The 12,253-nt window shown below is 44.3% G+C and overlaps 1 protein-coding gene and 1 pseudogene across 1 annotated transcript in view; both read left to right on the top strand.

Moving 5' to 3' along the window:
- The first annotated feature begins 2,413 nt into the window (after window positions 1-2,413).
- DCAF4 (DDB1 and CUL4 associated factor 4) overlaps window positions 2,414-12,253 on the top strand; it is a 30,785-nt gene continuing 20,945 nt past the window's right edge. Inside the window, exon 1 of the mRNA XM_060004288.1 lies at window positions 2,414-2,574. The gene's annotated coding sequence lies outside the window, so the exon portion shown is untranslated. The remainder of the gene's footprint in view (window positions 2,575-12,253) is intronic.
- On the top strand, window positions 4,007-5,090 carry LOC138413940 (CBY1-interacting BAR domain-containing protein 1-like; annotated as a pseudogene).

Below are 12,253 nucleotides of genomic sequence, written 5' to 3'. Positions count from 1 at the left end.
TCATTTTACCTATGAGGAAATTGAGGTTCAGAGGTGCCAAAAGATTTGCCCAAGGTCAAGCTTCCTTTGTGCATTGATTTGCAAATATTCTTTAATCCTTTCTCTTGGCCTGCCTGCTGCAGGTCCCCAAGGCATATCCTGTGCCTATACCCGGTTCCCTCAGTGAACACTCAAGAGACCCCTCTGGCTGGCTGTTTCCCATTCATTCACTCAGCACGCCCCAAGCCAACTCCTTCTGACTTCCTCCCGTGACCCTGGCTCTTCAGCTTGGAATCCCTTTTGACTCCTGACACAGTGTTCATCAAGTCTTACAGGTTCTCCCTCCTCTGAAATGTCTCGACTCTACCCTTCCCTTCCATCCCAGCTGCCACCACTATGTTTCAACCCTGACTATCTTTTGCAGGGACGGTAGCTGCACTAAGCTTCTAAGAAAGCTTCCAGCTGCCTTCCACAATATTTCCTCTCTAGTTTCTTCTACAGTGCTGCCCAGGTGATTTCCCTAAACCACAGCTCTAGTCTTATCGCTCCCCAACTCTCAAACCTTCAGAGGCTCCCTCTGCCAGCTCCTTACCCTTGACATTTGACCCAACCTATTCTGCCAGTTTTGCTTCCAAGACTCCCTACCCATCCAGCCAAAACAAATGCTTCACTACTCCATGAACAGGCTTCCAGTCAGCTTGTTTGTTCAGCTTAGGATTTCTCTCTCTGCTCTCTCTTCCAGGCAGCTCAAGCTTCAAGAAGCTGTCCTTTATTCTGACTATACTCACTTCCCTCCTTACCCTCATCACCTCTTCCCACTCCACACCCTTTCTTATACAAAATCCTTTAGAGGCGGAATCCTACTTTCCTTGTTATTTACTGAAATGCTTTCACACACAGGTACAACTGATAAACCCCACAACCTATTTTCTAATGGGTCTAGCCACTCACAGGGCCCTGGGTTAACAGGGCACATGGTGCGCCAGGCCTGCTCGTGGCAACAACCAACCCTGGCCCATTTGAACCCAGCTCTCCTCACAGAACTGTGACTTCTGCATAGAGAACAGACCTGTGGTTGCCAAGGGGAAGGTGGGTGAGGGAGGGAATGGAGTGGGAGGTTGGGGTTAGCAGAGTATAAACAGAATGGATAAACAACAAGGTCCTACTGCATAGCACAGGGCACTATAGACAATATCCCATAATAAAGAATAATGGAAAAGGACAGGAAAAAGAATATATATATATGTATAACTGAATCACTTTGCTGTATACCAGAAACTAAGACCTTGTAAATGAACTATACTTCAACAAAAATAAAAATAAACCAGATCTAGATTTAAAAAAAAAAAAAGCAAACTGTCACTTCTGGTCAAGAGCCCTTCACAGGCTTACATTTTTCTTTTAGATCTGACAGCTGTCAACTGATACCTAGAACAGGCACAGCACAAAGAGACCATTCTGGAAGTATTAGTGGTATGAACAAAACTTTGCACTGGCGAGAACATCAGAACGTTAGATCAACTTCCTTGTTTCAACAGAAGAAATCAAGGCACAGAGGCTTCCCTGGTGGCGCAGTGGTTGAGAATCTGCCTGCCAATGCAGGGGACACGGGTTCGAGCCCTGGTCTGGGAAGATCCCACATGCCGTGGAGCAACTAGGCCCAGGAGCTACAACTACTGAGCCTGCGCGTCTGGAGCTTGTGCTCCGCCAACAAGAAAGGCCGCGACAGTAACAGGCCCGCGCACCGCGATGAAGAGTGGCCCCCGCTCGCCGCAACTAGGGAAAGACCCAACACAGCCAAAAATAAATAAATAAATAAAAATTTTTTTTAAAAAATCAAGGCACAGAAAGGGAAGAGACTCGCCCTAGGTCACACAGCAAGAAGGAACCAGAACTAGATCTAGAACTAACGCCTCCTGACTGAAGTTCAGAGCATGCTCCTCTGCACCTTGGAGCCACGCAGATCTAGGGTGGGCAGCCTCAGCTACCAGAGGTCACAACCAAACACGTCACCACCAGTTCAACACGCGTTGCTCTTTCCTCACACTCATCTCAGAGCCTCCTTCGACCTTTCCACAACACAATCTTTCCTCGTCTCTAAGTAACAGTTTTAAAGGTAGGGATCTTCAGCGGCGAGAGGGCTTCCCTGTCAACCGGGTTGGACACAGAAAATACCCGGTGCTGGGTGGGGTTCCCACCGCTAGAGAAGAGGTAGCCTCGGAGCTCCCGGGGTCCGAACTCAGCCTCCGGCCCCGCCCCGGCCCTGCCCTCAAGCGCGCCCGGCCCCGCCCCAAACGCGCAAAGCCCAATCAAGCCTGCAGCCGACTCGCTGCATCGTCACCAGGCCTGGGCGGGGCCGAGCTCCCAATCCCTTCCCCCTCCCTAAGATCCGCCCCATTGGCGTAGACAGTCAGAAAACGCGTCCACTGAGAAGGAAGGGGTGGCCGCCATGGCCCTATCCGCTGAGACAACGCGAGAACGGACACAACTAACTGGCAGATTCTAGACCTCGGTGTTTCCGCGTCCTTCTACGCTTCGCTCCCACTCTTGCCGATCCTGCGCCCGAGGGAGAGCCGGAAAGGCCCCTCTGATCAAGTAAGTCTACGCTGACTGAAGTACTGTTGGCGTTGGTCCAGGGGCGGCTGCTGCTACCCCGACAGAGCTCGGGGTGGGATGGGGGTCGGGGGAAGGCCCGAGAAAGGGGCGGGGAGGAGCCGAGCACGTGGAACGCCGGCACGACCCTGGCGTGGGTGGCTGGTTGGGCCGGCGAGCTCCGGCTGTGAGGGAGGAAACGGTGGGCGGGTGGAGCTCGCGCGTCTTGTCGGATCTGCCGCCGTAAAGACGGGGGGAGGGGGACCCCGAGTGTCATCGCTCCGTGTCCGCCCTGAAGGAGCGTTTTTCTAAATCCTGATGTGAAGTTGCCACCCAACACCTGCCAGGGGCTGGACTGCGGGCCCTTGGTGGCGGCTTACCTGAAAGTTGAGGTTGAGGTTGATTTTTTCAAACAGGTCAGCATAACAGCTAATGCAAGCGCCTCGTGAGTGCTTAGGCACTGCCACCTGCTTTACAGGCATTAACTAAGCTTTCCATACACCAGCCCAGTGAGGTAGGTGGTAGTGTAATACCTCCGTCAGACGCAGAAGAGCCCTAGTGAGGTTGTTGCTTACCCGAGGTAACTCGCGAACTAGTAAAGTGACGGAGCCGTGGGATGAACCCAAGCTTCCCGAGGTAACCTCCACACCGAGTTACGGTAGCGACAAAGCCACGCCTTCCACTCTAGCGCTCGCCGTGTCCAGGAAGCCTCGTCGTCTCCCCAGTTATCCTTAGAAACCATGACACCCCGTCCCCCTGGACGGGCGTGGTGTGGTCCACAGACCTTGGCAGACGCAGAAACAGCCCAAAGGAAAGAAGACTGAGGCCACTGCTTCCTGGAGGAAACAAAAGTCCAGAGCCCCACACTCCAGTTTTAAATAACGGTGGAGATTGTAGTTGAGGTGGTGTCCTGGGGCCGGACCAGCAGGGGTGGAATGCCGTTTCCCCCACGCAGTGTGTCTTTCTGGGCACCATGCTTGGCCCTCTAAGCTTCCGTTTCCTCATTTGTGAGGTAGAGTTTTAAATAAACGCCTACACAGGGTGGCCACGGCAAGCCCCCTGTGGAGGCCATTTTGCGTAGGGCTTTTCAAACCAGTGGCGTTAGCGTTTTCCACGCTGCAGTCCAGTATCCTCTGTAATCCCCATGAACCTGTCGCTGGATATTTAGGATGTGCCTCACTCATAAATGGTATAGTACTGCTGTAGTAGAAAATCTTTTTTTGTTTGGGGGATATAATTCACATACCATAAAATTCTCCGTGTAACAGTGTACGTACGGTTTGGCAGGTTTTGTAGAATATTCGCAAGGTCGTGCGACCATCTTATTCCAGAACATTTTCATCACCCCAAAAATAAGCACTGTGGCCCCGGCGCGGCCTAGGCCGAGGCATTGTTAGGCTCCAGGCCCGGGGCCACGGGCCACGTGCCCGGCAGGATGTTGAGGCGGCTGCTCGGGTGCGAGCAGTGGAGCCTCCGCTCCGTGCTGAATTTCGGCTGTGGGCCGCAGCCGAGACCGGGCCCACCTCTCACAGGGGCCGGGAGGGAGGCTGCCCGCCACCCCACAAGCCTGAGGCCCCCAGGCCGGGCCTTTTCTGGGTGGCACCGTCAGGACTTGGCGGCCAGGCCCAGAAGGGCGTCTTGTGGGAGGGGAAGGAAGCGGTACCCGGAAACTGGGCCGCTCAAACCGGAAGCAGTTTGGAGAGCTGTGCCAAGTCTTCGGCGCGCCTGCGCAGAAAACTGCCCGGCTGGGAGGCAGAGCCGACTCTCCTGCGAGAGGGTCTCCGCAGAGACCCCAGATTTGAACAAGGGCCGGAAAAACCGCTGGGGAGTGTGCCGAACTTAAGGATTATCGGTGTGCCACCACAGTTGAGACTTGCGGCCGAAGGAACCATAGTAGAAATTAAACGGGATGACCTCACAGCGACATCAACATCAAGGAATGGAGAAGCTAAGCAGCTACGTGAAGTAGAAAGGACGAGTCAGCACACCCATCCGCTGGACCTGTTATTTCATGGCGAACCCACTTACAGAGAGCTACCCTGGATGTTGTGCAAACAACGCTCATCTGGAGGAAACTGCTGGCAGTTTTGAAAAGCAGAAAGTAAAGGATATAAAGACTGTATTTTCAGAATTTATCACTACTGAAATGCTATTTCAGAGCAAAGCTTCAGAGGTATACACTGGTGCCTACCAAAATATACAAAAGATTGATGAGATTTGAGGTTTTCAGAAGCTCTAGGTATTCACCCGATTATCCATCTCACTTGTATATTGTAAGAGCAAATTCAGAGTTGCCTTTTCAGAGATTTTTTTAGCTAAGTGTCTGCAACAGGACAGGTGTCCACTTGTGGACTAAGAGGGGATCAGCAAGAAGAAGATGAATTAGACATTACAGAAGAAGAAAATTAATTTTCCTCAGTACATGTCTCATTTCCATTTTTATCTTAATATGACTCAGAATTCAGGATTGCTGAATTATAAAACTTTATTCTGGCTTGCTATGCTAAACATCAAAATGGAATGCTACTGAAAATAGGGGAGAAAAATGGAAGGATATGTATGCCGATCCAAAATGAAGGTTTTAAAAAATATTACACAGCCAGTCATTTCAACTTCCTACCTAGTGATATATGATCTTTTTGTATAACCTCCACACTTTTTTTTTTTAAGATTATGTGTTTCAAAGTATTTCATATTAATGTACTGTACCTGCTTGGGAGTCCTATAGTAAAGTAGATATCAAAAACCAAAAGATCTACCAATTCCATTTAGCTTCTTTTAGACTGACTCTGCAAAAGGATCCTATCTAGTCATTTTGATTAAATATAAATTCTATCCCATGAAGCTTTAAATAAAAAGACAAGTTTTCTTGAAAAAACTTTTACTGAAACATGAAGTTTCATCATTTGATCTGTAAATTTACCTTTAACAAGTGTATAATCAAACAGAATAAAGGAAATATGACACCAATATATCCATGTTTTACAAATGAACAAAGCATAAATTTTAGTTTAGAGTCACATTCAACTTGATTCTGGCTTTAAAACAAAACTGCTGTCATACTGATAGAGTACAGACTTGTGGTTGCCAGGGGGGAGGGACGGGGGGAGGTTGGGGTTAGCAGGTGTAAGCTGTCATATATAGAATGGATGGATAAACAACAAGATCCTACTGTATAGCATGGAGAAGTATATTCAATATCCTATGATAAACCATAATTGAAAAGGATATTTAAAAAAGAATATATATGTATAACTGAATCATTTTGCTGTATGGCAGAAATTAACACGTTATAAATCAACTATACTTCAATTTAAAAAAATTTTTTTAAACTGTTGTCATACTAAAGTACTATAAATGGTACTACAGCCTTTGGAAAGCTAGTAATTTGGTGGAATGTTTTCTAGAAAAACATAAACTAGAACACATGGAACACCATAAATCATTCAAAATTCTATAAAAATTTTTCTAAGCTGCCACCTAGATAATAAAAAGATATAACAGTTATTCTTGGAAACATAAAACAATTTAATCAGAGTCTTTATCAACTCATGTGGGGTAACTGGGAAAAGCAATTATTCATAACAGAAAAGTAGACTTTCGAGAAGCTATAAAAAAAGGACCTGAACCTTTATACTCCCTGTTCTGTAACCCCTCTTCCTTCAGCACCTGGAAAACCATTTCTCTCTTTCTCCCTCTCTGGATTTGCCTATTCTGGAGATTTCATATACATCAAATAAATAATACAGTGTGTGGCCTTTTGTGTCCCACTTCTTTTATTTAGCATAGTGTTTTCAAGGTTCATCCACATTGTAGCATGCCTCAGTACCACATTCTTTTTATGGCTGAATAACATTCTGTTGTATGGATGTGCTGTATTTTGTTTATTGAGTCATCAGTTAATGGAAATTTGGATTGTTTACACTTTGGGGCAATTATGAATAATGCTGCTATGAATATTACTGTCCAGATTTTTATATGGCCATATGTTTTCATTTCTGCTGGATTTTGCTAGGTCATATGGTAACTCTATGTCGAACCTTTTGAGGAACTGCCAGACTGTTTTCCAAAGTGACTGCAGCGTTTGCGTTCCCACCAGCAGTGTATGAGAGTTCCAATTTCTCCACATTCTCACCAATACTTGTTATTTGTGTTAGTTTTTTTTTTATTATAACAATCCTGGTAGGTATAAAGTGGTATCTTACTGTGGTTTTTATTTTCATCTACCTATTTACTAGTGATGAGCATCTTTTCATGTTCTAAGTGGCCATTTGTATATCTTTGAAGAAACGTCTTCAGATTTTTTTCCTTATTTTTTAATTATTTTTTTCTTGTTGAGTTTATATATTCTGGATACCAGATCCTTATCAAATGTACGATTTAAAAATATTTTCTCCTATTCTGTGGGTTGTCCTTTCACTTTCTTTTTTTTTTTGAAGTGAATGGTGTTGCTTCTTTTTTTAATTTATTTTATTTTTGGCTGCATTGGGTCTTTGTGGCTGCACACGGGCTTTTCTCTAGTTGTGGCGAGCGGGGCCTACTCTTCGTTGCAGTGCACAGGCTTCTTGTTGCTGTGGCTTCTCTTGTTGCACAGCACGGGCTCTAGGTGTGCGGGCTCAGTAGTTGTGCCTCGCGGGCTTAGTTGCTCCATGGCATGTGGGATCTTCCCGGACCAGGGCTCAAACCCATGTCCCCTGCATTGGCAGGTGGATTCTTAACCACTGCGCCACTGGGGAAGCCCCCTTTTCACTTTCTTGATAGTGTGTTTGCACAAAAGTTTTTACTTTTGATGAAGTCTACTTAATCTATTTTTTCTTGTGCTTTGGGTGTCATATTTAAGAAACCATTGCTTATTGAAAGTTCATAATGATTTATACCTTTGTTTTCTTATAAAAGTCTTACAGTTTTAGAGCTTGAATCCATGCGTTAATTTTCATATATGATGTGAAGTAGGGATCGGATTCATTCTTTTGCAGGTGAGTGTCCAGGTGTCCGAGCAGTTGAAAAGATTATTTTTTTCCCCACTGAATGGTCTTGGTCAAAAATCAATTGGCATAGGTATGTCGGTTTATTTCTGGACTCTCAGTTCTACTCCATTGATCTATGTTGCTATCCTTGTGCCAGTACCAGTGTCTTGATTACTGTAGCATTGAAATTAGAAAGTGTGAATCCTCCAACTTTGCTTTTTTTCCAAGATTGTTTTCACTCTTCTGTGTCCCTTGCATTTCCATATGAATTTCAGGATCAGCTTGTCGATTTCTCCAAAGATGGCGGTTGGAATTTTGATAGTGGTTGTGTTAAATCTGTACATCAATTTGTAGACCAAGTTAAGTCTTCCAATCCATGACATGGATGTCTTCCCATTTATGTAGGTCCTCTGTAATTTCTTTCAACAATGTCTTATACTTTCAGTGTACAAGTTATGCACTTATTTGTTAAGTTCATTCCTAAATACTTTATTCTTTTTGATGCTAATGTAATGTCATGCTATTGTATGGTTTTGTATTAATTTCATTTTTAGATTATTCATTGCTAGTGTATAGATGTACAATTGATTTTTTTATACATTATTTATTTATTTATCTTTGGCTTCGTTTGCAGTGTGTGGGCTTCTCATTGCGGTGGCTTCTCATTGTGGAGCACAGGCTCTAGACTCACGGGCTTCAGTAGCTGTGCCACTCAAGGCTCAGTAGTTGTGGCTTGCGGGCCCTAGAGCGCAGGCTCAGTAGTTGTGGCGCCTGGGCTTAGCTGCTGCGCAGCATGTGGGATCTTCCCAGATCAGGGCTCGAACCTGTGTCCCCTGCGTTGTTAGGCGGGTTCTTAATCACTGCACCACCAGAGAAGCCCTGATTTTTATATATTAATCTTGTATCCTGCAACCTTGCTTAAATCATTTATTAGCTCCAGTAGTTTTTGTGGGTGTGTGTGGATTCTTTAGGATTTTCTGTATGTATAATCATGTCATCTGCCAATAGAAATAGTTTTACTTCTTCCTTTCCTGTTTGCATGCCTTTTATTTCTTTTTCTTGCCTAATTGCCCCTGGCTAGAACTTCCAGTACAATGTTGAATGGAAATGCTAAGAACAGACATCCTTGTCTTGTTCCTAACCTTAGGAGAAAAGCTTGCAGTCTTTCACTATTATGATGTTAGCTGTGGGGTAGATGCCCTTTATCAAGTTGTGTAAGTTACTTCTGTGCCTAGTTTTTGTCATGACAGGGTATTGGATTTTGTCTGGTGTTTTTTCTGCATCTCTTGAGAAAATCACGTGGAGGTTTTTCCCCTCATTTATTCTGTTAATATGGTGTATGGCATTGATTGGTTTTCATATGTTGAACTTGGGGTAAATCCTACTTGGTCATGGTGTATTAGCCTTTTTATATGCATCTAGATTTGGTTTGCTAGGATTTGGTTGAGGATCTGTGGCTGTGTCCATAAGGTAGGTTGATCTATAGTTTTCTTGTCTTGTGATACCTCTGTCTGGTTTTGGCAACAGAGGACTACTAGCTTTAGAAAGTGAGTTGGAAAATTGTAGTAAATATCTTGCATATAATTCTTACAACCTTTTGGATTATTTTCTTCATATCTATTCCCAGAAGAAGGCATGTACATTTAAATTACTTGATAATTATTGCTCAGTCATTTTCCAAAAAGTTAAATCATGTTTGTTTATTTGTTTGAGATTAACATTGTCTTTCTAGAATAATGGTCTCTTAGAAATTATTATTCTTTATCCTTCAAGTACTTGAAAGCTTGTGTAAAAGGCAAAGCCAAGCTCAGCCTACCACAATACATTTAATGTCTGTGCCTGGCAGAGTGGCTCCAGAGGAGCTGGGATTCAACATTTCACCCAGAAAATTATAATTGAGCGCTTCCTGTCTCGAGCAGGGTTTCCTAACCTCAGCACTATCTGGGGCTGGATAATTTGCTGTAAGGTGCTGTCCTGTATTGTAGGATGGTTAGCAGCATCCCCAGCTTCTACCCACTAAATGCCATAGCAGCCCACCCTTCCCTGCCGCCAAGTTGTGGCAAACAAAAATGTCCCTGGACATTGCCAGATGTCCCCTGGTGGGTGAAATTGCCCTTGGTTGAGAAACACCAATCTAAAAACTGATTGTGCTGACTTCATATTACTGTCCAATAAAATTGTCTCAATTTTGAATTTTAATCTTTGCTATATATATATATTTGGCTTTGGAGCCACATTTGTCTCACTCTGTTACCATGTGCTGGTGACTTTCAAATCTGTATCTTTAGCCTCATTTTCCCTCTGAATTCCCAGACCCCTATTTACAAACATCTTGAGATTGGTTTGTTCAAAATCAGACTTACTGTCTTCATTCCCCAAACAGCTCCTCCTCCTTGTCTCTCAGGTCAGAACACTACCAGTTATTCATTTATCAGGTTTCAGCTGCTCTCTCTCCACCTCTCCCATGAAACTCACCTCCTAAATCTTTATAACTTCAGGGTTCTCTATCCCAAGTATCACTTCCATGTTGGTGGGGTCAGGTAACCTGAGTTGCTACAGCAGTCCTTAACTTCCAACTTATTCCCTCCACCGCTGCCTTTCTAAAATGCAGGTTTAGTCATGTTACTCAGCGAACTTACCAAGCACCCAGAGACCTCAGCATCTGACCCTGCCTGCCTCTCTAGCCTAATCTCCCAGCCCCTGTACTTTAGGCTGTGGCCATACCAAACTGCTTGCAGGCCCCTCACTCTGCCAACCTTGCCTGACAGACTGGGTTCAAACTCACTCTCCCCTCTGGCTCTTACATTCAGAGCCATCACTCCCTTCTCTCCCACTGCAGTGCCTGCACCTGTGCTTGTGTGAGGTGGTGGTTTAGAAATATTGTCTTTGGCCCAAACCAGCACTTACCATTTATTTCATTATTTACCGTGTCCTTCTGATAGTGCAGTGCTCTACTGAGGACAGTGGTACAAGTGGGCCAATGGCCCTGCCTCCTAATGGGTGATCTGACGCCTTTGACTCGCCGTTACCTATGCTTTTCCACTATTCATGCATCATTTCATAACTAAAGCAAACTGGAATCATGTACAGAATGTGCAATCTAAATAAGTTTTCTTTTTTTGTAGAGTTGGTTGGTAATAATGATAATCTTATGTCAGTATGGCTTATTTTTCTTACCAGTTTTCTTATCACCATCCATACATACGTATTTCCCTTCCTGTGCATAGTGCCTTTAACTTGTAACGTAACTAATTAATAAATACAACTTTATTCTTTGTCTGAGGCTTAAGATAATTGATCCAAAGGGAAACCTATGCATGTGGTATTCAGGAGCCATTAAAGTGGTTGCTGAGGAAAATGAATAAAATTATTATATTTTTGGTTGGGGATGGGGCAGTGGTAGAATTTCAGAGAAAGGAAATACAGATAGGTGAAAGAGCATACTAGGAACTAGGGAGAGATCATCAACTCGCTATGGAACATGGCCTGTGAAAGTAGACAGGAGGCAGCCTTTTTATAAGAACTTGATGCTAGGTTAGAGATGAAACGGTGTTTGCAGGTGAGATTGTATTAAGTATAAAATGAAGAGGATCTGGGACAGAACGTTGTTAAACACAGAGTGGGTGACCCAAGAGAGGCTAGAGAAGGATGAACTTGACAAGTACGAGGAGAACCAAGAGAAAGATATTCCAGAAACCTAGGGAAGGTGAAGCTTTGTAGTGTCATGTGTTGTAGGAATAAGGGCTAAAAAGAGACCACTAACTTTGGCAAGTAGGTGATCATTAACCTCAGCAAGAGCGTTTTAGCAGAACGGTGAGGATGGAGGAGACCTGACTACAGTGAGTTGAAGAATGATTGGAAAATAAAGAAGTGGAGTGTGTACATATAGACCATGCTTCCAGAACATTTGTGTTCCTTTTGGGTTGGAAGTGGAGCACATACAAATGAAAAACCTGAGCGTGTTTATATGCTGAGATAAGGAGAGGGGGAGATTGATTAAACATATATGAACACAGATGTCTGCAGAGTTTGAGAAGGAAATGAGATCAACAGCCAGGAGGGATGGGTTTGCCTGGAAAAGGCACAGGGACACCTGTTTCTCCAAGACAAAAAGGAAGATGATAAGAATTAGTAAAGGCAGGCCTTTGTGGAGGGGATGAAAAAGAAGTTGGGGGTATTCGTACTGGTAACATCTCTCTTCTGGGTGAGGTAGGGAGCTATGCTGTCTACTAAGTGTGACTAGGAGGAAGTGGGAAGGGATTTTAGGAGAGTGATAACACCCTGGATTGTTGGGAGTGAATCAGACTAGGAATAAATAAAACTAGGTCAATTTAGAATGTCCCAGAAGAGGATGAAAGTGAGACATTTGTGATGACTCCAAGTCGGCATGGCTATATTGATGAGCTTTAGTAGTGCTTATTCATTCTGGCACAGGACTAGAGAGTGGCTGGTTAAACTAATCCAGGTTGTGGAGTCTGCTTCCCACTGACTCTGAAGCAGGCAAATCAAGGACTTTGTTACAGAATTCATGAAATGTTTGGTTAAGTACTATACTCATTAAATATCTCTTCCTTTGTATCGAATAGCCCCAACTCACAATCATAGGCTGACACAGAAGTCGTTGGGTAAATACTGAATTCTGGAATGTAGGTCCAGACTTCTGGTGCTCTGTTTGATGCTAACAGGCGCTTCCTACTTAAAAGTAGAAGTTGGAA

This window comes from Delphinus delphis, chromosome 2 (genome assembly GCF_949987515.2).
Source record: "Delphinus delphis chromosome 2, mDelDel1.2, whole genome shotgun sequence".
In the NCBI taxonomy this organism is placed as follows: Eukaryota; Metazoa; Chordata; class Mammalia; order Artiodactyla; family Delphinidae; genus Delphinus; species Delphinus delphis.
This window is presented reverse-complemented; position numbering and strand designations above follow the sequence as displayed.